The sequence below is a fragment of the Pongo abelii genome, chromosome 13 (assembly GCF_028885655.2).
Source record: "Pongo abelii isolate AG06213 chromosome 13, NHGRI_mPonAbe1-v2.0_pri, whole genome shotgun sequence".
Classification (NCBI taxonomy): domain Eukaryota; kingdom Metazoa; phylum Chordata; class Mammalia; order Primates; family Hominidae; genus Pongo; species Pongo abelii.
This window is the reverse complement of record NC_071998.2, coordinates 98,888,125-98,912,700: the sequence shown is the minus strand read 5'-3', so window position 1 is coordinate 98,912,700 and position 24,576 is coordinate 98,888,125. Positions and strand designations below refer to the sequence as shown.

Below are 24,576 nucleotides of genomic sequence, written 5' to 3'. Positions count from 1 at the left end.
AACATTGGATGCTTTCATATCTAATAAATTATTTTACAATGCATCACCAATTGCATTATCTCATTTAATTCTTGTAGCAATTTTGTGAGGTAGGTATAATCCTTATTACAGAGGAAGAAACCAAAACTAAGCCATTTTATAGGGAATTAGATGAAGATCCAAATCCAGGTCCTCTGATTTCAAGTTCAGCATTTTTCCTCGACTCCACAGCTGTCTTACAAAATTTTTCTAAAGCTCTCTTGGAAATTAAATATATATAAATAAATATATATATATTATATATATAATAAACACATATAACACTGCCCTTATTTTATCGGCAATAATAAAATTAGAAACCAGTGCACAGTTTAGCCATAGTGAAACAGAGAATAGAGCTCACTTCTTTTCTCTACCTAGCCATTTTGCCATAATCTGGAAGATTTAAAGCAGTTTTAATGCATTAAACTTTCTTTAGACTGCTCAGTCTTTATCTGACAATGCAGAATAAATTCTGTTTTCTACATTTATAAGCGAATCACTGCAAGGCCCAGAGAGTTGGCTGGGGAGTGAAATGATCTGGGGCTCCAACAACAGCCAGGACCACTCCTGAAGGGTGAGGGGTCCATGAGGAGTGCCAGTAGAGCCACCAAATTCCACTGTGGTATAAGGGTTTTAACACATACATACTCTTTCTTCATAGTTTTTGGCATTAGGTAGCTTCTGAAAAGTTGTATGAAGTCACACGTTTATCAAGTCACTCAATAAGTAGCTATAACAGGGATCATCCTTTGGGGGAAAATACAGAATTGTCTTTTTCTCCCCTTCTCACCCCACACATCGTTGTTCATGATTTTCCCTCTTTCTGCCCAGAGGCACATATTCCTTATTAAATAAAAAAATAATTAACTAAACTTCATTGAAAGGAAAAAATGGCTTTCTACATTCCATACTTCTCCATTACCTATCAAAACTCAAGTCTAGTGGACCTGGGATTGAGAGTTTTCTACAAGCTATAAGGTAAAGGAGGAGAAACAGAAAATACTCACAAGACAAAAATAAAGGAAGATTAGGAAGGAGGAGGTCAAATGTCACCTCCAACTCCCTGTAAGATTAAAAGCCATAGATGGGAGAAGAAGTAAAGGATAATACCAAAACTCTTAATATAGCTGTGAACTCCAAATGTTGGCATAGCAGACAAGTTTTAGAAATGATTGACACTGGTGCCTTGGACAAGGGACTTGCTCTCAGACTCATTTTGGAAAAAAGAAGATCCTGAGACCGAAGGGCAGAAACAGCTCTGATAGTTTAGATTTGGAATAAGCCAAGTACATATCTAATTGACTGTGAGTTAATCCAGATGAAAGTGTTTTAAACCAGAAAGACAGTTTCCCTTAACCGGCAAACTTCTCCTCCCCACCCATCCCCCAGGGAATGGGAGTGGACGTTCCATTGCAAAATAAGGTCATTTATCGATAAACACAGAATTTATTTTTTAAACTGGGACACTTCTGAGGGTGAAAGGGAGCGCTATTAATAATTTCTCCAGAATAGCAGGCATAAATCAGAACTGTCCCAAGCAAACTAGTTAGTACAATCTCCCCAGCAATAGAAAACAAAAATGCCTCCTTTTGTGTCTTGGTTGTAACGTGTAAATATCTACCCCCACTCATTTAGTGTCTCTTCTGGACAAAACACAGTGGGAGAAGGGTTGCTTCTCTAGGGAAAACTAGCCTTCTACCCTGCTTTGCAGAATGTGGTATCCAAACTGTAGGGATGGCTGGAGGGAAGCCACATCCTTAGGCTCTCAGATGGTAAAGGGCAGTGGGAATGCAGGAAGATGGAGACCCCTGCCCACTGGGATAAGGATGTCAGGAAAGGTGCTAAGCAAAAAGGCACCTGAGACGGGGGGAACTTGAAATGGTGGAAATAAGAATATTAGAATGGAGGTGAAAATATTTCAGGATGAAAGAAGAGTATAAGCAGAAATGTGAAAGCAGGGTCCATGGATATGAACAGGGCACTGCAAGGCATTTATTTTGGCAGCACAGCTGTGTGCAGCAGACACTGGTAATGACCATTCCTACTGCCATTTCCTTCTTTCTTTCACAGAAAGCCCAACTTTGTTCTGAGTGACAGTGGTCCCACCTAAAGATATGTGGATCTTCCCGGCTCCATAGTACTCTGGCCAATGAGATCTGGCGGAAGTTCTTGTCCAGGACACTCTTTCCCAAAGCCCTGCTATGAGAAAGCCCTTTACTCATCACTCTTCACCTTTATTTTAGCCCAGGCGGAAGCCATGCCTGGAAGTGCAGGAGCCATCTCATCTTCTGTGAAGAAAGTTATAGTCTGTGAATGGCAGAGCAGGAAAATAAAAGGAAGCAGGGTTGCTGGTGGCGTATACACGCTGCCATACTAGCCCTAAACTGTCTACCTTGAACTTCCTGTTGCATGAGACAAATACATTCCTTAATTGTTTGTTCCACTGTTGGTGGGATTTTCTGTTATTTTCAGGCAACATAGTTTTAACTAAATAGATGTAAAACGGATGTAAGGCCAGTTGCAAATCAAACAGTGAGGGCCTTGAATACCAAGCCACTAGTCTGTGGAGTGTCTTATATTATCACAAATGATAAGTTTGAAAAAAAATAAACAGTAGACAAATGGAAATGCTAAGAATCTGAGGACATTGTTATTAAGATTTGTTTTTCATTCTTTGTTTTTGTTTATTGCAAATAGCTGGGGTGATCAACATAGTCCTTAAAGTCAGTGGCCAATCAAAACCTTCAGAAATACTTGAGTTTGTTGACTATTAATTTTTTTTAATTCTAACATTAACTGAGCACCCATTGTGGGCTAGTTTCCAGAGTAAAATGAACATTTTATGTCACTACTCTTAAAATGCAAAAGGTTGACATCTGTTCCCATTCTGAAGTATCTTTCTCTGTTGGCTCCTAAATTTCCTGAAATGTATGATTATAGCAGAGTAAAACAGATTTTTCAATTATTATATTCCTGGTTTGAAAAGTTTAACGAGGTTTACATACTCAGGAAGTCAATGTTTGTATACCCTACCAAGATTCAGCTCAGAGAAAAACATCACCCACAAAGTTCAAAGCTGATAAACAGCAGAAATCAGGCATCTCATAACCTAACCATCTAACTCAAACTGCAACATCTGCTGAAGAGTCTGGAGGAATTTGCTGAGAATGGGCTTATCAACAACCTCTCTGAACACTCCTTTTCTTCTTACTTCCCAAATACACCATGGTCAAGGCTCAGGAGCAAGAATTAACCAAAAAAAAATAAATTTTTTTTTTTTTTTTTTTGAGACTGGGTCTTGCTCTGTCTCCCAGGTTGGAGTGTAGCAGTGTGATCACAGCTCATTTTTGTCTCCATCTTCCGGGTTCAAGCGATCCTCCCACCTCAGCCTTCTGAGTAGCTGAGACACTACAGGTGTGCACCTCCATGCCTGGCTGATATTATTTTTATTTTTAGTAGAGACTAGGTCTTGCTATGTTGCCCGGGCTTGTCTCAAACTCCTAAGCTCAAGCAATGCTACCAGCCTTGGCTTCTCAAAGTGTTGGGATTACAGGTGTTAGCCACCGCGCCCAGCCAAAGAAAAGAATTTCAAGGAGAAGGAAACACCATGCCCACTGCTACCCTAGTGCCACATCCCACGGCTAAAGGGCATAATCTGCTGTCCAACATGCACAGCACCATGAAGTGATGTAGATGGCTGTTCGTGCATGCCCTGAGTCTACAGCGTTGCCTCCAGATGATCCTTGCAAATTTCAGAGTGAGTGTGGCATGCAGTTGAGGACATACACTCAGAATTGAATTGCCTTGGTCTCAATTCCAGCTCTACAATTTATTAGCCGTTTGATCTTGACGATAATAACAATGTCAACCTCACAGGGTTGTAAAGATTAAATAAATTAGCACGTGTATAATGTTTGGAAAAGTCCCTAATACATAGTAAATATTTCAAAATATGAGAAGATTAAAGTGGAACAGTTCTAGGGAAGCTTGGGATGGAGCCCAGAGCTTTGTCTGTTAGGATTTTCCCCCTTGTCCCTCTCCAAGAGGCCCAGTCCCAAAATTTACTCCTGTCTTAGGGAAGTCTCTCACTTAAGTTAACCAGCTATTAGGAAGCCTCTGTGGGTGGTGAGCGGTGATGACTGTTTAAGTCTCTGCTATGTTTTTATTTTTGTGAGTTCCCTCGACCAATATTCTGTAGTTTTCTACTCCAGTCCCCGATCCTAGTTTACTGAGAAGTGATTGTAGCTTTTTCCACTTTCCAACCTAAATTAGTATCATTTAATGTTCTTTAAATAGTTCAGAACTATGATGATAAAAAGGAAAAAAAGCATTTCAAGAATGCTACATTTCACGATTAAAATTCAACACGTACACACTTGTCTTTATTTAAAACCTCTTCCATAGTATATCTGAAATCTGTGACAGCTTTTCCTGCTCAATATTTAAAAACAGTTTTACCTCCCTTTGAAAGAAAAGCTTCCCTAAGGACTAGCTATTCACTGCCAACGTCAAAACAGGTGAAATATGGAAATAGCTCCCACCAGCAACATGTTTTCTCAACATATGTTTGCTACACAGCAAAGTGTAGCAAAAAAAAAAAAAAAAAGGATTGAAAATAAAAAAAACCTGGACTTTGCAGACCATTGTTTCCTCTATTTACGATTTGTTATGCAACTTCGGATAAGAAATTTTCTCTCTCCGAAACTCAGTTTTTCTATTTTAAAATGAGGGGCTTAAATTAGAATGATGGTCTTTTCTTACTCCTTTCTTGCCTTCCTGCCTCCCTCCCTTCCCTACCTCCTTTTCCTTTCTTCTTTCTTTCCTTTTCTTCCTCACATTCCTGCTTCTCTCCTCCTCTTCCTCCTGCTTCTTTTCCTTTCTTTCAATAGTAGAGACCCCTCCCCCCTCCCCAAAATCCACTGGAGTCACAGTGGATAAGAGTCCTGAAGAAAGCTAGCTCTCCAGAAAGCCAGCATTTGCTTATGTTAGACGGCAACACTTTGGGGAAAGCAGTCCCTCACTCACTCTAGGTCTCCGGCCATCTGATGTTTTCTCTCCTTCTGAACACACGCACACACAATTCATTCACATGTTTGGCAAAGAAAGCACTTGCATTGTACAGAGCTGAGAGTAAAAGAGCACAGATCTTAGATGTATTTAGACACAGTGAAATGTGTGTGTATGAGTGGGTAGTGTGTGTGTGCGCGCGTGTGTGTATGCTTTGTGGTTATCATCAAGCAAATCCATTACAAGCCAACAAACATTTGCAAACTTTTTTTTAGCCTTCGTGACTCTGTTCTCAAACCATTGGCTTATTTGTGGAACTCACTAGTATCTTCATTAGAGCGAAGCACTTCAAAACTGTGTTTTAGGCTTCTCCATCAGCCTTGAGAACAAGAGAGTAAACACAGCATCACTTATCACTTTGGCAAGCTCAACAAACACCAGAGTGTTAACAGCCCTTAATAAGGACTCTCACTGGTGTTAGTTAAACAAACAGCATTAAGCTGAGAAAAGCAATCAGCGGCCTGATCTCAGTATTGACTGATTGTTATCAGGCTTGGCCTCAGCTGGCTTGGTGAGGTGCGCATGCCTGTCCCAGCACACTTTGATGAGAGCTGGTGTTATTGGCCACCTGGGAAGTGAAGGCCTTATTATTTAAACGCTCAGCTGAAACTTGCTGTTGTCAACAGACCTTTGTGTCACTTTCAAATGCCAGAGGTCATCTTGGAAATGGAATTTGAAGATTTAAATATTGGGATGGCTGGAATATTTTCATGACTTACTACATCAGTGGGGCAGAAGTTTTAGAAAAATCCACGACCCTTAGTGACTGTACCTGTGAATTTGTCTCCTTAGGAGGCAGGAAAAGGGTGTATGATCATGGGAAGGACAAGAAGTATTTTAAAAGCTTACAGGCAAATAACAATGTCATTTTAGAGTTAGATCTACTTTCAAAGCTGGGCTACCACTAGCTCTGTTTTAAATACCCTAGAATTTATTAACACGTGATGATTTAAACTGTCCATGTTCCCCTTTCCCCACAACTAATGAAACCCCACTCACTTTTCCCAATTTCACCCACAAAACCACTCACCTCCTCTAGGAAGTTTTCTCCTCACTCCACCTTCCCCGAACTCCAGAAAAAAGCTATGTTTTATCCTCTAAACTTCTATAATGCAAACATTAGCTGGGTAAGTCACTGAGATGCTTGTAAAAATGCAGGTGCCTCTAATCCAAAGACTGGCAATCCTGGCTCCATATTTCAATCACTTGGGGACAATCGAAAAACAAAACGAAAAGACAAAAGCTCTCCAGGTGAATCCTATAGCCCAACAGAGTTGAGAACAAGTACTGCTCCCCAAAGAGATTCCCATTCTGTTTACCTGGGATAGGGCTCCAAAATTTTAATTATTTTCTTTTTTCTTTTTTTTTTTTTTTGGAGACAGAGTCTCACTCTGTTGCCCACGCTGGAGTGCAGTGGTGTGCTCTGCTCACTGCAACCTCCACCTCCCAGTGTGTCCGGAATTGGTGGGTTCTTGGTCTCACAGACTTCAAGAATGAAGCCGTGGACCCCCGCCGTGAGTGTTACTGTTCTTAAACGGGGCGTGTCCGGAGTTTGTTCCTTCTGATGTTCGGATGCCTTCCGAGTTTCTTCCTTCTGGTGGGTTCGTGGTCTCGCTGGCTCTGGAGTGAAGCTGCAGACCTTTGCTGTGAGTGTTCCAGCTCATGAAGACAACGTGGCCCCAAAGAGTAAGCGGCAGCAAGATTTCTTGCAAAGAGCGAAAGAACAAAGCTCCCACAGCATAGAAAGGGACCCCAGTGGGTTGCCAATGTTGGCTCGGGCAGCCTGGTTTTATTCTCTTATCTGCCCGCCTCCCCCCCCCCCCCCGCCCATCCTGCTGATTGGTCCATTTTACAGAGAGCCGATTGGTGCATTTTACAGAGAGCTGACTGATCCGTTTTGACAGGGTGCTGACTGGTGCGTTTACAATCCCTGAGCTAGACACAAAAGTTCTCCACGTCCCCACTAGATTAGCTAGATACAGAGTGTGGACACAAAGGTTCTCCAAGTCCCCACCAGATTGGTGCATTTACAAACCCTGAGCCAGACACAGTGCTGATTGGTGTGTTTACAAACCTTGAGCTAGCTACAGAGTGGCGATTGGTGTACTTACAATCCCCTAGCTAGACATAAAGATTCTCCCAGTCCCTACCAGACTCAGGAGCCCAGCTGGCTTCACCCTGTGGATCTCGCACCGGCGCCGCAGGTGGAGCTGCCTGCCAGTCCCGCGCCGAGTGCCCGCGCTCCTCAGCCCTTGGGCAGTCCATGGGACCCGGCGCCATGGAGCAGGGGGAGGCGCTCGTCGAGGAGGCTGAGGCCGCGCAGGAGCCCACGGCGCGAGGGGGGTTGGGGGGGAGACTCAGGCATGGCGGGCTGCAGGTCCCAAGCCCTGCCCCGCGGGGAGGCAGCTAAGGCCCGGCGAGAAATCGAGCCCAGTGCCGGTGGGCCAGCACTGCTGGCGGACCTGGAGCACCCTCCGCAGCTGCTGACCTGGGTGCTAAGCCCCTCACTTCCCGGGGCTGGCAGGACCGGCCGACCACTCCGAGTGCGGGGCCCGCTGAGCCTACGCCCACCCAGAACTGCGCTGGCCCGCAAGCACCGCGCGCAGCCCTGGTTCCCGCCCGCGCCTCTCCCTCCACACCTCCCCGCAAGCTGAGGGAGCCGGCTCCGGCCTTGGCCAGCCCAGAAAGGGGCTCCCACAGTGCAGCGGCAGGCTGAAGGTCTCCTCAAGTGCCGCCAAAGTGGGAGCCCAGGCAGAGGAGGCGCCAAGAGCGAGCGAGGGCTGCGAGGACTGCCAGCATGCTGTCGCCTCTCACCAGGTTCAAGAGATTCTCGTGTCTCAGCCTCCTGAGTAGCTGAGACTACAGGCGTGAGCCACCATGCCTGGCTAATTTTTGTATTTTTAGTAGAGACGGGGTTTCACCATGTTGGCCAGGCTGGTCTCCAACTCCTGACATCAAATGATCCCCCCGCCTTGGCCTCCCAAAGTGCTGGGATTATAGGTGTGAGCCACTGTGCCTGGCCGAGAATTTTAATTCTTAACCAGCATCTTGGAGCAGAGATTTTCAGTCCACATTTGAGCAATGCTGCCATGCCCTTTGGGTGCTAAATGGGGCCTGATAACTATCACATTAACATTGCTTTATAAGGAGCATACATTCTGGAAACTGGGGGGTCCTTTAGTCTTCTAACTATTACGATGCCTTTTGCATATATAAGAATGGAGGTAGAAGCTCGGGTATAGATTAATTGATCTACTTCATAAAAAAGAGTGCCGAATATGTGGGAATGGGGGAGGGAAGTGGATACTGTAATGGAAGAAACTAAGGCCAGCAAGGCTGAGGAAAAGGGAAAGCAGGAAACTCATGAATCTAGCACATGGCCATGTCCTAGAACCAACCTTGAATGATGAAAATGTTGCAGGGGAATGTTGTAAATTGTTTGCTAAGGTGTGCAAAGTAATCTCCTTCCTCCATCTCCCTTTAGAACTCTTGAGTAAAGAGAGGTGCTGGAAGCCTTCTCTACATTGGCAGGGGTGGGAAAAGGGAGGAGGGCCTGAAGAAGTAGAGCAAGGAGATGAAGGACAGCTCACATCTGGCTCACATGTGTGGGCTTCGTCTTCTAACACAGCCTGTTACACAAAACAGGTGTTCAACAAGTATTTGTGAAACAAATAAAATAACTACTAGAAAAAAAGCTCACAAGGAAGACTGTGGTTCTTACCACTGCAAAGGACTGACAGGGATCGAAACAGAAATATCCTTATCAGTTTGCAAAGACAAATCCTGACCTTCTCAACCTCAAGCTAGCACAATGTGCAAATGTTTGCCAAGAAAGAGCTGGCAAGTTTGTAGCTTACAGAGTCAAAGAACTATCCGTGTGACATAAGGTAGGCTTTGGGTGTTTGGCTGTTACTGCTTTGGAAAAGTTTGGGTAGGGGGGGAAATAAAGGGGGCATTCAGAATACTGGCAGAACAGTTCCCATGTGCCCTTTGATACTGATGTGCATGGCATTGGTCTTAAAGCAACTGAAGCAGGAGACATCCATGTGACACCCAGCTGGCTGAGTGAAATTTTGCCCTGAGTTCCATGTTTTAAGCCAAAGTCACAGACTTTGCCTGGGGGTCCTACTTACAATTCAGATTCACACAGCTCAACAGCAACTCTTCTGCAAATTATTTTACTTTGATGGAAGCTATATGTATTTCTAAGCCAACAGAATTCTCTTTAATGACTTTAGAAACAAATTTACTTGGACTAGGACTGACTCATAGGGAGACCTAGGGAAGAGTCAGGAGCAAACACCTCTTTCTCTAAGGCTCTTGAGGTAGATACTGCTTTGTTTTCTTCTGCCTAGCAACCTTAACGCCATTGAAGAACCGCTCGTCTCCAGTCTGTGTCTTCCCAGCTGAGCTGGGAACATCTACCAACATCCCCTTCCTCATCACAGAGTTGGTCATGTGACTCCAGATTAGCCAATCTCAGTGCTCTATGCCTCTATCAACAATGATTGGTCCAGGTGTAAATTGTGTAATCTAAGCAAGGCCAATCAAAATCTTCCCTGGATTGATAATAAATGGGCATTGGGAATTAATAAGCTGGAAAACATGTGAATCTGGAGCTGTGGGTGGACACAGCCTGTCTATAGGATACAGCCAATACCTACAGGGACTCTGAACTAAGGGGTGAAGAGAAGCTGGGCCCTGATGTCACTGTTGGAATCCCTGAATCCAGCTGCACCTAAAGTTGGTCTTGCTGAGTAAATAAAATTTTATTTATTAGTTTATGTTTAGGTTAGTTTTAAGCTGAGTTTTGTTACTTACGACTGAAAATGTTGTAATGAATATAATGTGTTTATATTTCAGTAAACTTCATGTAGCAAAACGGGATAATAACTGCAATTATTTATTGAATGCCCATTTGGAGTTAAGGCCTGTACTAAGACATTGACAGCATCTCTCATGTGAACATTCCACTGAACAAATGAAGTCACCTGAGACTCAGAGAGGTTGCTTGACTTTGACAAAAATCACCGAGCTAATCAAAGGAGGAGTGGAGATCCCAATCTAAATTTCAATTTACATTGACTCCACTCTCTGCTTCCAAAGGAAGAATGTATAGAGAGCAACACCTCTTTTGTGTTAATTAACAAGATGTCAACACTTCCCTCCGAAGCTGAGGGCCACAGAATGACTTTTGTCCTACATGAGGCTCCAAGCTTCCAAACCGGGCTCCTGAGGGTGGCAGAACCCAGCTCAAAACCCTGGCAGCAACAAAGCCTCCCTAGTGGTTGTTTGGGCTGCCTATGCCAAATGCCAGGAAATCAGTGGAGACATGCTCTGCAACTGACACTCATGGTCCTGAAAGCTGGAGGAAACACAAACGCTAAGGCAGTGCATTTCATCCAGGACCTGCCACCTTCTTGGTCCATGGTGAGCTCTTTCAAGCTGAAGTGGGGAAGTCAAGGAGCAGGATGGCTGTGATATATCAGTAACAGGAGTGGAACATATCCAAGACTGTCTCTGCACCCATTCTTGACTAACTTAGCTCATCCTCCTACACCTTCTCCTGCAGTTGCTTTGGAAGTAGCAGGAGAATAACCTCCTACATTCCCAAACCCCATTAATGAAAGTGTCCTTTATTTGAATGTAAATTCCCATTCTAATTGTAAAAAAAATGCATGATTTCTCTTATTAAAATCCCCATGCCAAGTTTTGAAAAATGCATGGATGTAGCCCTGCACTACCATTGATTGTCTATGTGACATGCGCAAGTCACATGGTCTCTCTGAGCCTCAGTTACCTCTTCTGAAAATGGAAATCATGCTGCCTACCTGAAGATATCATAAGAATGAAACAAGGTGATGTGCCATAGCTCCTTCTGCTGCGTGGCATGCAGCAGATGCTCCGTAATTGTAAATAATGGCAAGGTCTCCCGCGTGTTCATGGGAACACAGTTAATGCATGCCAGGCCCATCTCCTCTGCTGAATCTTGAATTGCTGCCTATTAAATAGCCAGCTTCTTCCAAATGAGGCAGGAAGTAATTCATAGCTTTTCCCATTTTCCATATTTAATGACTCTGGAATCCCCACAAGTGGTGCCTGGACTGGTTAGATGAGGCAGAGCTACCCCAAGGTCACATAATCACTGTGATGCTAAGGTTAACTATGGGTTAATCATGGTGCTATCATGATACAACAAGAAATACATTGGACACCATGTATAGACGTCTCAGGGCTCAGGCACTGCCTCTCTGCCTCCCACTGAATCCCCAGGACCACAAGTAGGGTGCAGCTGATGAGGAGATTAGGGACCCTAAACACTTTCTAAGATCGAAGCCTTCTTTGCTTTACTTTCCATTCTGTTAAGGTCTAGAGGTGTATACCACATATGCACGGCTAGGAAGGAGTGGTCACCCAGGCTCTAGACCAAGCTTTTCCAACTTGGGGCCCATGGGCTGCATGCAGCCTAAGATGGCTTTGAATGCAGCCCAACACAAATTCATAAACTTTCCTAAAACATTACGAGATTTTTTTTGCAAAAAAATATTTTTTTAGCCCATCAGCTATCATTACTGTTAGTGTGTTTTATGTGAGGCCCAAGACAATTTTTCTTCTTCCAATGTGGCCCAGAGAAGCCAAAAGATTGGACATCCCTGGTCTAGATGATCACAGGTGCACTGAAGTGAAGAAAAAAAAAATTGTGGTCTAGCGGTGCCCCATTGTTTCTTGTGTGGATTAATGTAATATTGTAAAATATATATTTAATCTTCCATCCTGTTACTGGCATACAACTCCTAAAATCCTTGGAATCTGCAAAGCGATGTGTTTTTGTATGCTAATGAGTTGACTGATGGCTTGCAGGCCCTAGGTAACTTCAGAATGAGGGCTAGTCACCAAGACATGATTAGAGGATTGGGACTTTCAGCCCCACCCACAACCTCTGGGGTGAGGAGAAGGGCCAAAGGTCAAGTTGATCACCAGTGGCCAATGGTTTAATCAATCGATCATGCCTACATAATAAAGCCTCCATAAAAATCTAAAAGGGCGGAGTTCAGAGATCTTCTGGATAGCTGAACTCATGGAGGTTCCTGGAGGGTGGTATACTCAGAGAGGGCATGGAAGCTCCGTGTCCTTTACCCCATGTCTTGACCTATGCATCTCTTCATGCATATCCTTTGTAATACCCATTATAACTGATATGGTTGGGCTGTGTCACCACCCAAATCTCACTTTGTAATAATCCCCGCATTTCATGGGAGGGACCTGGTGGGAGGTAATTGAATCATGGGGGCTGGTTTTTCCCATTAGTGATAGTGAATTAGTCCTAGGACTAATTAGTCCTAGGACTAATTAGAACTAGGATAGTGAATAAGTCCTAGGAGAGCTGATGGTTTTATAAAGGGCAGTTCCCCTGCACATGCTGTCTCTCTTGCCTGCCACCATGCAAGACATGTCTTCCTTCCCCTTCACTTTCTGCCATGATTGTGACACCTCCCCAGCCATGTGGAACTGAACTGTGAGTCCATTAAACCTCTTTCCTTTATAGATTACCAAGTCTCAGATATGTCTTCATTAGCAGCATGAAAACGAACTAATACAATTATAAACCAGTAAACGTTGTTTCCTTGACTTCTATAAGCTCTGCTCCAGCAAATTAATCATACACAAAAAGGGGTTCAGGGGATCCCAGACATAGACGGTCAGTCAGAAGCACAAGTAAAACAACCTGGGGCTTTTGACTGGTATCATAAGTTGGGGGCGGTCATGTGGGACTGAGCCCTCAACCTGTGGAATCTGACACTACCTCCAGGTAGGTAACATCAGAATTGAATTGGACTGGAGGGCACCCAGCTGGTGTCTGCTACAGAACTGACTGCTTGTTGGTGGGGAGAAATCCCCACAGAGTTGGTCACAGGAGTCTTCAGTGGTGATTGTTGAGTGAGAGAATTGAAAAAAACACTTTGCCTTTTCAGTTTTTTTCTACTCACAATAAGGAAGGTAGCAGTACTGGGAGTCCTCCCAATAAGTATTTCACCAAGATAGAAAAGCATCAAGGAGGCCAGGCGTGGTGGTTCACACCTGTAATCCCAGCACTTTGGGAGGCCGAGGCAGGTGAATCACCTGAGGTTGAGAGTTCAAGACCAGCCTGGCCAACATGGTGAAACCCCATCTCTACTAAAAATACAAAAATTAGCTGGGCATGGTGGCACGTGCCTGTAATCCCAGCTACTTGGGAGGCTGAGGCAGGAGAATCATTTGAACCGGGAGGCGGAGGTTGCAGTGAGCCAAGATCATGCCATTGCACTCTAGCCTTGGTGACAGAGTGAGACTCCATCTCAAAATAAAAAAAAAGAAAGAAAAGCATCAAGGATAGCAATTTTTAATCTTTCATATATGCTGTGAATCACCCAGGGATCTTGTTAAAATGCAGATTCTCTGGTTCAGCTGGTCCGAGGTTAGGCCTGAGAATCAGCATTTCTAATAAGCTCTCAGTGATGCTGATGCTTCTGGCTTAGGAATTATGTTTTGAGTAGCAGGATTTGAGGACATAGGAAGTTCACAGTAGCTGAGCACAATGGCATGTACTTGTAGTCCCAGCTGCTGGAAAGGCTGTGGTGGAAGGATCACTTGAGCCCAGGACTTCCGGGCTGTAGTGTGCTGTGCCCATGAAGTGCCCACATTAAGTTCAGCATCAATACAGTGACTTCCTGGGAGTGGGGCATCACAGGTTGCCTAAGGAGGGGCGAATGGGCCCAGGTCAGAAAAGAATCAGGTCAAAACTCCCATGCTGATCAGTAGTGGCATCACACCTCTAAATAACCACTGCCCTCCAGCCTAGGCAACATAATGGCATAGCCCTGTCTCTAAAATGAATAATAATATAGTAATAATAAAAGGAAGCTCACGGTAAATGCTTGCTAAGGAATTAGCAATAGATAAATTGCTCAATGAACATACAAATGAATAAAATAGAGGGAGGGCACCCAGCTGGTGTCTGCTACTGCTGTAGCAAGGTGAAAATGCTATTATCCAAGGCTAGACTGAGGTTAGAGACTATGCTTCCAGCCTCCTATATTTGACATTTATTCCTCCAACTGTTCCTTTTGATTTTGTTATCTCTCCTCAGTGTCAGGGCAATGAGAAGATCAAAGTCACTATATCTGGTGTACTCCCTGAGCCTCAATGTCCATATCTGTAAAATGGGAATAATACTGTCTATCTTGCAGTTGTTGCAAAACTAAATGGCTCATAAGAGGAATTTAAGAAACGGTTGCTATTGGATATTTTCAAATTAATTAACTTGAAGAGACAACAGATGCCTCTCCTCCACGTAGAAGGAACAGAGAAAAAAACTATTACTTATATCTATGTGCTAGCACTGTGCTAAGTGCCTGAATAAATTGTTGAATAAATTGTTTTATAAATTGTTTTGCTTGTAAAGCTTTTTGAAGTCCATAGTGTTAGGTCAGTTTCACAGTTGGGGAAACTGAGCCTTAGAAAGAATAAGAGACTTTTTCATCCAAGGTCACAAGGCTGAGTAAGTGGCGGGGACCAATTGTGTCTGATTCCAAAACCACACTCTTTCCCCACATCCTGCCTCTCCTCCGTGCCCTAGTAGTGGGCAGCCTGCCCCTTTGAACACAGTCGTCCACAGTCAAAGGCTCTGGGTATTAGCTGTTAAGGCTCCAGTTCCGACCCACATCCAGGGCTCATTCCTTGGCTGTGAAGCAGACAGCCTGTTTACATGACACAGGTCTGGGATGGCAAAGTCCTCAGTGCCTGTTTGTCTGCTTTTGCCTTCTCCCCTACTCAGACCTTTGGTGAGTCAGTTATGGTCAAATTCAGGGACAGTTTGTGCCGAGCTCACTCCAATTTATGGGGAAGGTGTCTTAAGCCCTGAAGTTCAGTGGGTGAAAGTGTCAAAGTAGACAGACAGATGACCTCTCACCTCCTTGCAGAAGGGAGGTGTTTGTTGAGCAAAACATTCAAGAGCATCTTCTTCCCAAACAGGCCTGAATCACCAGCCCCATTTTCCAACCACAGATGTTTTCTCACTCATAGCCAGGTTCCAAGTGGGACAGGATCTGCTGGATTGAGCTCTAGAAGAGACAGAGAGGAAAGAAATGTGAATCCGACATGTTGTTTTCACCACTATAAACCCAGCTCCTTGGCCCATATCCCAGTCCTGCCTCAGAATTCCCCCTCCTACGGTGGAGACAGCTAACTGCTTCCCTTCCATAGTGTAGAACTGTCACTGGTAAGTAGCTGCCATGTCAGTGATTACATTTCCCAGCACCTCTTGCTTCTCGTGGGTGGTCATGTGACCACTTTACACCAATGAACAGAAGCGATGTGTCTCACTCCTGGTCCAAGGTATCCCTTCTCCATCCTGTCTTTTCACATCTTAGGTGAGAAAGAAGCCACAGGAAGAAGGAGGCAGGGTTTCTGACTCACCGTGTGAAAGGTTTTCTGGCAACCAGGTACATCCATATCAACAGCTTGGTGAGTGAAAAATAGTGTTTTATTACTTTAAGGTCACTGCAACTTTTGGATTTGTTCATTAGAGCAGCTACCATTGCTCTCATTAGTATACCCAGGTTAGAGATAGCAGCATGGACGCTGACTGGACTCTCGGCACTGGGTGCAGTGCACTGTGCTCAGAACTTTATCACCATCATCTCATGGAACTTTCATATAATTTTGGCAGGTAATCACCCTCCCCATTTTAAACTACAGAAACCTTGGCTCTAGAATGTTAAATTATTTGTTCCAGATCAGATGGTTAGGAAGTGGCAGACATAAGATTCAAACAAATTTCTGTCTGACAACAGTTACAGGAAGTTCTCCCTTTTACACTCCAGTCTGAGTGACAGAGTGAGACCCTGCCTCAAAAAAAAAAGGAAGGAAGGAAGGAAAGAGAGAGAGAAAGAGAGGAAGAGAGAAAGAAAGAAAAGAAAAGGAGGGAAGGAAGGAAGGCAGAAATGAAGGAAGGAAGGAAGAGAAAGAGAAAGAAAGAAAAAAAAGAAAGGAAGGAAGGAAGGAAGAAAGAAAAGAAAAGAAAAGAAAAAAGAAAAGGAAAGAAAAGAGAGAAAGAAAGACTGCCTAAACCCTCTCACCCAGGTGTGGTGTGGTACAGACCCCAAAGAAATAGCAGCAGGCTTGGTTGAAGCACCTTTAGAGTAGTCAATGTCTTTTTAAAGTGTGTCTTAAACTTGCTGTTGGCAAGTCATAGTGAAATAGAGTTCCAATAGATTTCCCAACTGGGGTGACTCAAAACTATTGAAATTAAATTTGCAAAGGTGGTCACATTGCAAGATGTGAATTATGCTGTACTTAGATCCAGCTCACCGAGTACAACTTTAGAGGGCACCTATGACACTGGCGACAACCTTGTACTCAAGTGGAAACATAGTGAGCTTGGAGCAAGAAGCCAGGGGTCTGAGACCTAACTCCATGGCTTACTGACTTTGTTACATGTAACTAAGACACAATGGTTACATGTCAATGCACAACATCTCAGAGATGCAGCACCCTGGTTTCTGAACAGGGGGTGGAGTGGAATGGGGAGGTGCTTCTCTGTCTTTCTCCCAATGGTGTCAGATTTCCTTGTCTTTTTCATCTTTATGCTCAGACCTCAACCTCTTTTTTTTTTTTTTTTTAATTTTACTTTAAGTTCTGGGATACATGTGCTAAACCTGCAGGTTTGTTACCTAGGTATACATGTGCCATGGTGGTTTGCTGCACCTACCAACCCGTCATCTAGGTTTTAAGCTCTGCTTGCATTAGGTATTTGTCCTAATGTTCTCCCTCCCCTTTCCCCCCACTCCCCAACAGGCCCCAGTGTGTGATGTTCCCCTCCCTGTGTCCATGTGTTCTCATTGTTCAGCTCCCATTTATGAGTGAGAACATGTGGTGTCTGGTTTCCTGTTCCTGTGTTAGTTTGCTGGACCTCAGTCTCTTATACATGAACTATTGCAACAGACCCTGGGAGTAGGGACAGTGTGGTACCAGAGCCACACACCCCTCCTCATTATATCCAGTGAGATCACACTCCTATTGAAACCCAAGAGTTCCCTTCTATCCTCAGGATAAATCCAAGCTTCTCAAATTGCCATTCAAAGTATTCTATGATACAACCTTGACCTTCATTTCTGTTGGATATACCATGACTCCAATGCTTCACCCTATACTGGATCCCAATGGCAAGTCCCACCTTTCCTGTGTACCTTCCTGCCATTTCCTGACTTTAACTCCTCCAATGTGCTCTTATCCTAATCGTTATAAATTCAAAATCTACTCACCTTTCAAGGCTGATGTTGGTACAGCCACTTCTAGAAAGCCTGATGTCCACAACTACGATTTCCATTTCTCTCTTAAGAGCTCAGGCAGCAGGTTTTATTGGACTCTGATCCCTTTGAAACTTGTTGTTCATTATTTGATCCCATTTCTTATCTCCTCTCCCAGCTCCTTAGGAAAAAATGACTCCATCTCCTTCATCTTTTAAATTGTCCAAAACCTATAATGATTCTTGGTGCAGAGTCAGCCTTTGGTAAGTTTACTAAGTTAACTCAAAATCGTGAGTCAAGGAAAGACTCAGAAAAGGCAGTTGATAAGAGGAGGTGTTAGAGGAAGCCATGCTGTGGTAACAAGCAAACCCTGACATTAATGACTTAACACAATAAAAGGTTACCTCTTACTCTCCTCACAGTCTTTCATGAGCTCAGAGCTTTGCTTAGCAGAGCTCTTCCAGTCAGTGTCAGAGGGATCCAGTCTGTTTCCATCCATTGAGGGAAGCGCTCTACCATTCCAAGTGCTTTACTTGTAGCTGTACAGATAAAGCAGAGAAATCTTGGAATACTGCACATGGTATCTCATGGCCAGGTTGGAATTGGTGTACGTTCTTACTACTTGAAGTGTTGTCCATAAAACCAGCAGCACTGGTATTAACTAAGAGCTTATTGAAGTGCAGAATCATGGGCCTCACCCAAAACCTACTGAATCAGAATCTGCATTTCAACAAGATCCCTGAGTGATGGGATGACTCATTATACACATTGTAGCGTGAGAACCACTAGTGGACATCATTTCTGTGCACATCCCATTGGCAAGAACTCCAACGCAAGCCCCAACCTAACTGCAAAGAAGGCTGGAGAATTTATCCCATCCTAATACCTAGAAAGAGGACAAAAGTTTTGCCTGCCATAGACTGCTACAAGCAGCATTTAAAATGGAACAAATCCAGTTCCTCTTCCAAGTCAAGCAAGTCATACAACTCTAAACCTCATCTCCCTGCTATGCAATATCAGGGAGGTTGGAGTGTCTGTGCTGGCTGAATAAGGGACAGGCTGTTTCAAGATGGTGGACTGCAGCAGAAGGCAGGGAGTTTAAATATGTATGTAAAGAGATGGAAGGCAGGTGAAAAGGCATATTAAACAACCTGTTAGCCAACAAAGTTGAAAGAACATTTAAACCACGTGCTCTGAAGAAAAGAGCTCCCCTCTGCTCCTACCAATAAGTCATCCAACCAAGACATAGGCCTTAAGGAGACACAGAAGCAAAGCCAGACCAATGCACTGCTAATTTTCTGTGAAGTTTTTACCTGTTTGATCCAACTGTTTTCACTATTTCCAGTGGTCATTGTTCCTGGTTCTCATTAGTTGAAATTTATTTTCATTATTCTGTGACTATGTTTTTGTTCCAGAACACAAGGATTTGAGGTTCAAATACTTTCATCTTTTCTTTATGATTGGTTAATTAACCAGCACCGAGTGGGGAGTAAGGAATAGAGGAAACTTTTAAAAATCCCTTTTCATGTAAATGTATAGGGCACTTAACAAGGAACTTCGAGGTCCTTGGTAATATTTGTACTTGATGGTGTTTTACTTGGAAAATATTGTTAACTCAGCTCTGATCTTAAGTTTTAAAGCATTTCAATAAAATAAAAAGAGAACACATTATATTTCATAATACAAATTAGCTTCATCTAGCATGTGCCAGGCATGGAAAAGCACAACCCTGAAGCGATCAAAATTTCCCCATTAGTACTGACCATCTAACTTTTATAGCAGACCATCACTTCTCCAAATAATGTTGTATGTTTGTTTTTAAACCACAGGGAAATAAATGATTTATAAACTCAATAAGAAAAGAAAACGAATCTATAAAAAATGCATATCCCGGAAAGAATTTCTAGTGCCGAGTGTAAATTGGCACTTCATGTCTATTTATATGATTTAAAATTAGGTGTCAATGTGGTGTTATATAATTCACTTGTGAGCTGCATGGTGAATGGGTAATGTACATGTGTATGCCATCAGTCATGGGATAATTTCTGCATTGTTAGAGGATCATACATCTTTTCTCTTTCTATTGCTGTCATTTGTGGCTAGGCCACCACTCTTAAAGAACTGTCTCTTTCCTCCATTGGCTTCAACAACTGGGGTGATGACTTCTAAACTTCCTCTCCAGAATCTACCTCACTCTTGAGCTCCTTACATACATAACCAATTCAGTGTTGGACAGCTCTGTTTCCAGAGGACCTCAAATATGCATGTGCTAAAAGTAACTGTCCATTTTCTCCCAAAACCTTTCATTCCTTCTTGTAGTATTTCCTAAGAATGTAGGAATTCAAGTATTTGCTGAGGGAGATGAGGCATCATTCTTTCTTTTCCTCATTTTCCTTTCCACAGAATTAATAGAACCCTTTCTATACATTTATGTTTACCACATCCCACTCCCCAAAAAATCTTGAAGTAGCTATTTTAAAAATCTACAATACAATACAACGAAAACAGTCTTAAAAAGTAATGGGAATGGCAAAATTAAGTTAGAATAGTTACATGAAGCCAGAGGAAAACTGATTCTCCCAAGGTAGAGTAGGAAGTTGGGACACAAATTAACTTGAGTGTTCCACAGGCTAAGTTGGAAACACTTATCAGGGATGTGTGATTCATAATGTCTGTCAGATTAAAGGAAATTCCAGCTGCTCAAGAGGAGCATGATTTTATTACATAACAAAAGCAGTGCCAGCAGAAGTGCGAGGTATGGACTTTCATACAAGATGACCTGGGTCAAATGAACCTCCTCGGCTGCATGCCTTGTCTATTTAACAATAACATAATTGACAACGGACTTAGGTAAACACCTTAATAATTTTTTTTTTTTTTTTTGAGACAGGATCTCACTCTGTCATCCAGGCTGAAGTGCAGTGACACGATCTCGGCTCACTGTAACCTCTGCCTCCCAGGCTCGAGCAGTCCTCCCACCTCAGCCTCCAGAGTAGCTGAGCTGGGACTACAAGAATGTGCCACCATGCCCAGCTAATTTTTGTATTTTTTTGTAGATATGGGGTCTCACTATGTTGCCCAGGCTAATTGTGAACTCCTAAGCTCAAGTGATCCTCCCACCTTGGCCTCCCAAAGTACAAGTATTACAGGCGTAAGCCACCACGCCCTTAGTAAATACCTTAGTTAACTTTCTCTTGAGGACTACCTGGAAAAGACAGTGGAGGTGGGCAAAGAACTACCTTACTTCGACGGTCTCTCCTACTTCTCTGAGTATGCAATTCTAGTGAGCATCCTAAAATGAAATGTCAATCAAATATAAAGCACATTTACTGAATAAGGGTCCTCTGTGGTCTGCCTTCTGTCTCATCTCCTGCCCCGTAACCGCCACACCATCCACACTTGCTGTTCCTTTCACTACTTATGTCTTGGCTGTTCCCCCTACAAAGCATACTCTTACTCTATTTCTCTGCCTCATATTCTTAGTCATCTTATGTAACCCAATACTCATTTATTCTGTGAATCTTTCTCTGACTCCAGTATTGGAAGCTCTCTCCTTCAGGTTCCTACACTCCATGTACAATTTTTTTGCCATAGCATTTGTTTATAGGGTATTAAGATTTCTTGTTTAGTGGCTGTTACCACATATAACAAGTAAATGTTTCTGTGGGTTGAGAAACTGTGAGTGTTGGTTACCTAGGTGCTACTGGCTCAAGGTCTCTCATGAGGTTGCAGTCAAGGTGTGGGTTGGGGCAGTGGTGTCATCTGAAGACTCAGCTGGATGAGGATCTGCATTTGAGCTCACCACATATGGTTATTGGCAGGTCTTAGAAAATTCATTCCCCAGCTCACTCACATGAGCCTCTCCAGAAGGCTTCCTCAGGACAGGGCTTCCTCCAGAGTGAACAATCCGAGCAACAGCAAGAGCACTCAACAAAGAAGCCTTAATTTTTATAACCTAATCTTGAAAATGACATCCCATCACTTCTGCCATATCCTATTCATTAGAAGCAACTCTCTAAATTGAGCCCACACTTAAGGGGAAGAGATCACACAAGACTGAGAGTAACAGGCAGTGGGGAATCACTGGGGGTCATCTCAGAGGCTGCCTACCACGATCTCCTAAGCAATCCTGCAAATTCAGTCTCATAACTTGCAATTGCAGATAGAACACTGAGGCTTAGTGAACCAAAGCAACTTAGCAGGTGATTAGGTCTGCGGGACTCTCCAGTTTACCTTTCACTGGTGCATGATATATCTTTGTCTCAATGCCTAGCATGGTGCAAATCATGTAACAGGCATTCTAAAAATCAGAGATCATGGACAGCCCACAGATTTTTGAGAGTGGACCTTCATAGAGTGTTAAAATTTATTTAAGTTCAAGTCCCTTTAGAAGCCATATATCCTCTCCACAGTCTCCTTCACTCCTTATTGTCTTACCCAGGCATAATTCACCCAATTACACTGACTGTCTGGCCCCTGAAGTCATTTGAGTTTGGGTTCCTGCTATAAGTAATTGGTGACAGAAGTGAGGTTTGTCATTCTTCATCCCCTATCCATTCATTCAACCAGCAAATATTTCTTGAATGCTTACTATCAGCTAGGCACTATGTTAGCCAACTGTGGGGAGAGACTAAACTATTCAATGCAAACAGGTCCATAATTCAGGAAACTTGGTGTATATGGATCAGTATATGGATGCTTTTTACTTTCTTGTACGTTCAAAAATTTCTATAATAAAAAGGTAAAATTAAAGGTGATCCATAAAATTTCTAAGCCATGTTATGAAAGGAAGGGGTAAATACTGGGAAAATACCTTGTTGAATCCCACAATACTTCTTGAAGGAAGTTTTAATATTTCAGTTTACAGATGAAGAAACAGGTTGATTGAGGCTAGAAGGTTCTGGAGCTGAGATTCATAGCCACATCTGTTTGGATCAAAGGCAAGCATTTTCCCCCACTGAACCACACTGCTAAATATATACAAATGTTATCTCTGCATCTCAAATCTTAAGGCTGCACTGGATTCTGGAAACCAATGAGGTTGCATTCATGACCACTGAACAAGTGACTCTCAGTCTTCACTGTCCCTTACTTAACATTTCCCCCAGTTACCTGTGGTGTCTACCCTATGTTAAGCACATAATGTATGCCAGGCACTGGGCCTTAATATCAATTCACCTTCACAAGCCTCCTCATTGGTATTGTTACCTGCCTTGTCCAGAGAAGAAAAGAGGCAAGTCATACATCAAGTCATATAGCTGGATAGGGTGGAATTCAGATTTGAATCAAGGGCAGCTGTACCACAAAATGATTGTTCTTTCTGTTAACAGGACTGCCATTTTAGAACCTATGAATAGGGAAAAAACAGAAAATACAAAACTCTAGGCTAGCCATATGGTAGCATATTCCTGCTGATTACCAATTAGACCCTCCCCAGATTGTTTGCCCTCTCCAGTCACAGTCTTCACATCTATAAAAGAGAGACCTGGTTTCAATATCCCTTAAGGTGGGATTTTCAAACCGTAAGTCAGACCCATCAAAAAGTAATCAGATCAATGGGGTCACCACAAACATTTTTTATGAAACAAAAGGAACAAGGCCGGGCGTGGTGGCTCATGCCTGTAATCCCAGAACTTTGGGAGGCCAAGGTGGGTGGATCATCTGAGGTCAAGAGATCGAGACCACTTGGCCAACATGGTGAAACCCTGTCTTTACTAAAAATACAAAAAATAGCTGGGTGTGGTGGCATGCGCCTGTAGTCCCAACTACTCGGTAGGCTGAGGCAGGAGAATCGCTTGAACCCAGGAGGCGGTGGTTGCAGTGAGCAGAGATTGTACCATTGCACTCCAGTCTGGTGACAGAGTGAGACTCCATCTCAGAAAAAAAAAAAAAAAAAAAAAAAAGGAAGAAAAGAAAAACCATCATAGTACAAATGAGTATTGAGTGTTTTTTTATGACAAGTATACATACACACACGTGTGTACCTTTGTGTATGTGTGTATGTGCATTGGGTCATGATGTAAGATCAAGTTCTCACTGTGGATTACTGTCAAGCTTTTGAAAGTTACTACATTAAGGAGGATTCTTTCAGCCTAGGGACTTAGGTCTCACAATTGCAAATGCAAACCTAACAGTTTGCTGGAAACTCTATAGATCCATAGAAAGAGGAGAAAGATCGAATCAGACAGATAGATTTTAAGGGGTTTTTTGGTCTTTTGTTTAATGTTGCTCAGGCTAGTCTTGAACTTCTGGCCTCAAGCAATCCTCCTGCCTCACCTCCCAAAGTGCTGCAACTACAGGTGTGAACCACCACACCCAACCAAGACTTGGATTTGGATCTGAACTCTTCTATTTATGACTGTATGCCCTCAAGCAAGTCATTCTACCTCATTGGGCCACAATTTTATTATCTGTAAAATGCAAATAATAATGCCTATCTTACAGGGTAATAATGAGGCTTAGATGAGAAAATATAATCACTTAGCAGAATTCCAGGAACATCATAATGCTCAAAATATGTTAATTATAATAATTGTTGATTTAAATGTTTTTATTATGACCATTATAATTATTATTTTCAAATTGCATTGAAATTATTTATTTACATATCTCTTCCTAGACTAGACTCATAAAGAAATCCAAGGTAGTCTTTATCATTGTATATCAAAACCATATTGTACTCAATGCAAATTGATTATGTTGACAGTATCTCCAAAGTTACAACTAGGAGCAGAAGCCTAAAAGACTATTCCACACATCCTCAATCAATTTATAAAAGGACTTTCATTCAGTTAAAAGCTCTTTGAAAAGAAAATGCACTGTCTTGAAAAGTAATAACAATGACTTAGCACTGCAAGGCAGTTTATTATTATGTGGTGACATCACCCACATAATTTTATTTCAATCTCACGACCACATTGCAAGGGAAATACTGTTCTCAAGCCCCATTTTACAGCGTGGAAACTGAAGCTCAAAAAAGTCAAACGATGTGCCTAAGCCATAGAACCAGAACTGTTGACTTTGAGCTATATGTTCTTTCTCTTGTACTGGTGATTCATAAATCTTAGGTTGTATGCAAAATTAACCAGGAAACTGGTCAAAAACATATTGCCAGGTCCCAATCCCAGAGATTGTGACTCAGTTCTTCTATTATGAAGAACAGGAATTTGCTTTTTTTTTTTTTTTTTTCTGAGAGGGAGTC

General features: G+C 42.8%; 1 long non-coding RNA gene across 2 annotated transcripts in view; it reads right to left on the bottom strand.

The window, feature by feature from the left end:
* Positions 1-13,452: 13,452 nt before the first annotated feature.
* The window catches only part of LOC129047981 (uncharacterized), a 73,462-nt gene continuing 62,338 nt past the window's right edge, over positions 13,453-24,576 (bottom strand). The window contains exons 3-5 of one of the 2 annotated variants that reach the window (XR_010136576.1): positions 22,584-22,722; positions 17,391-17,914; positions 13,453-15,188 (exon numbers count right to left, since the gene is read on the bottom strand). This is a non-coding gene — a long non-coding RNA (uncharacterized LOC129047981). The remainder of the gene's footprint in view (positions 15,189-17,390; positions 17,915-22,583; positions 22,723-24,576) is intronic. The other variant, XR_008509933.2, reaches the window with a different exon arrangement.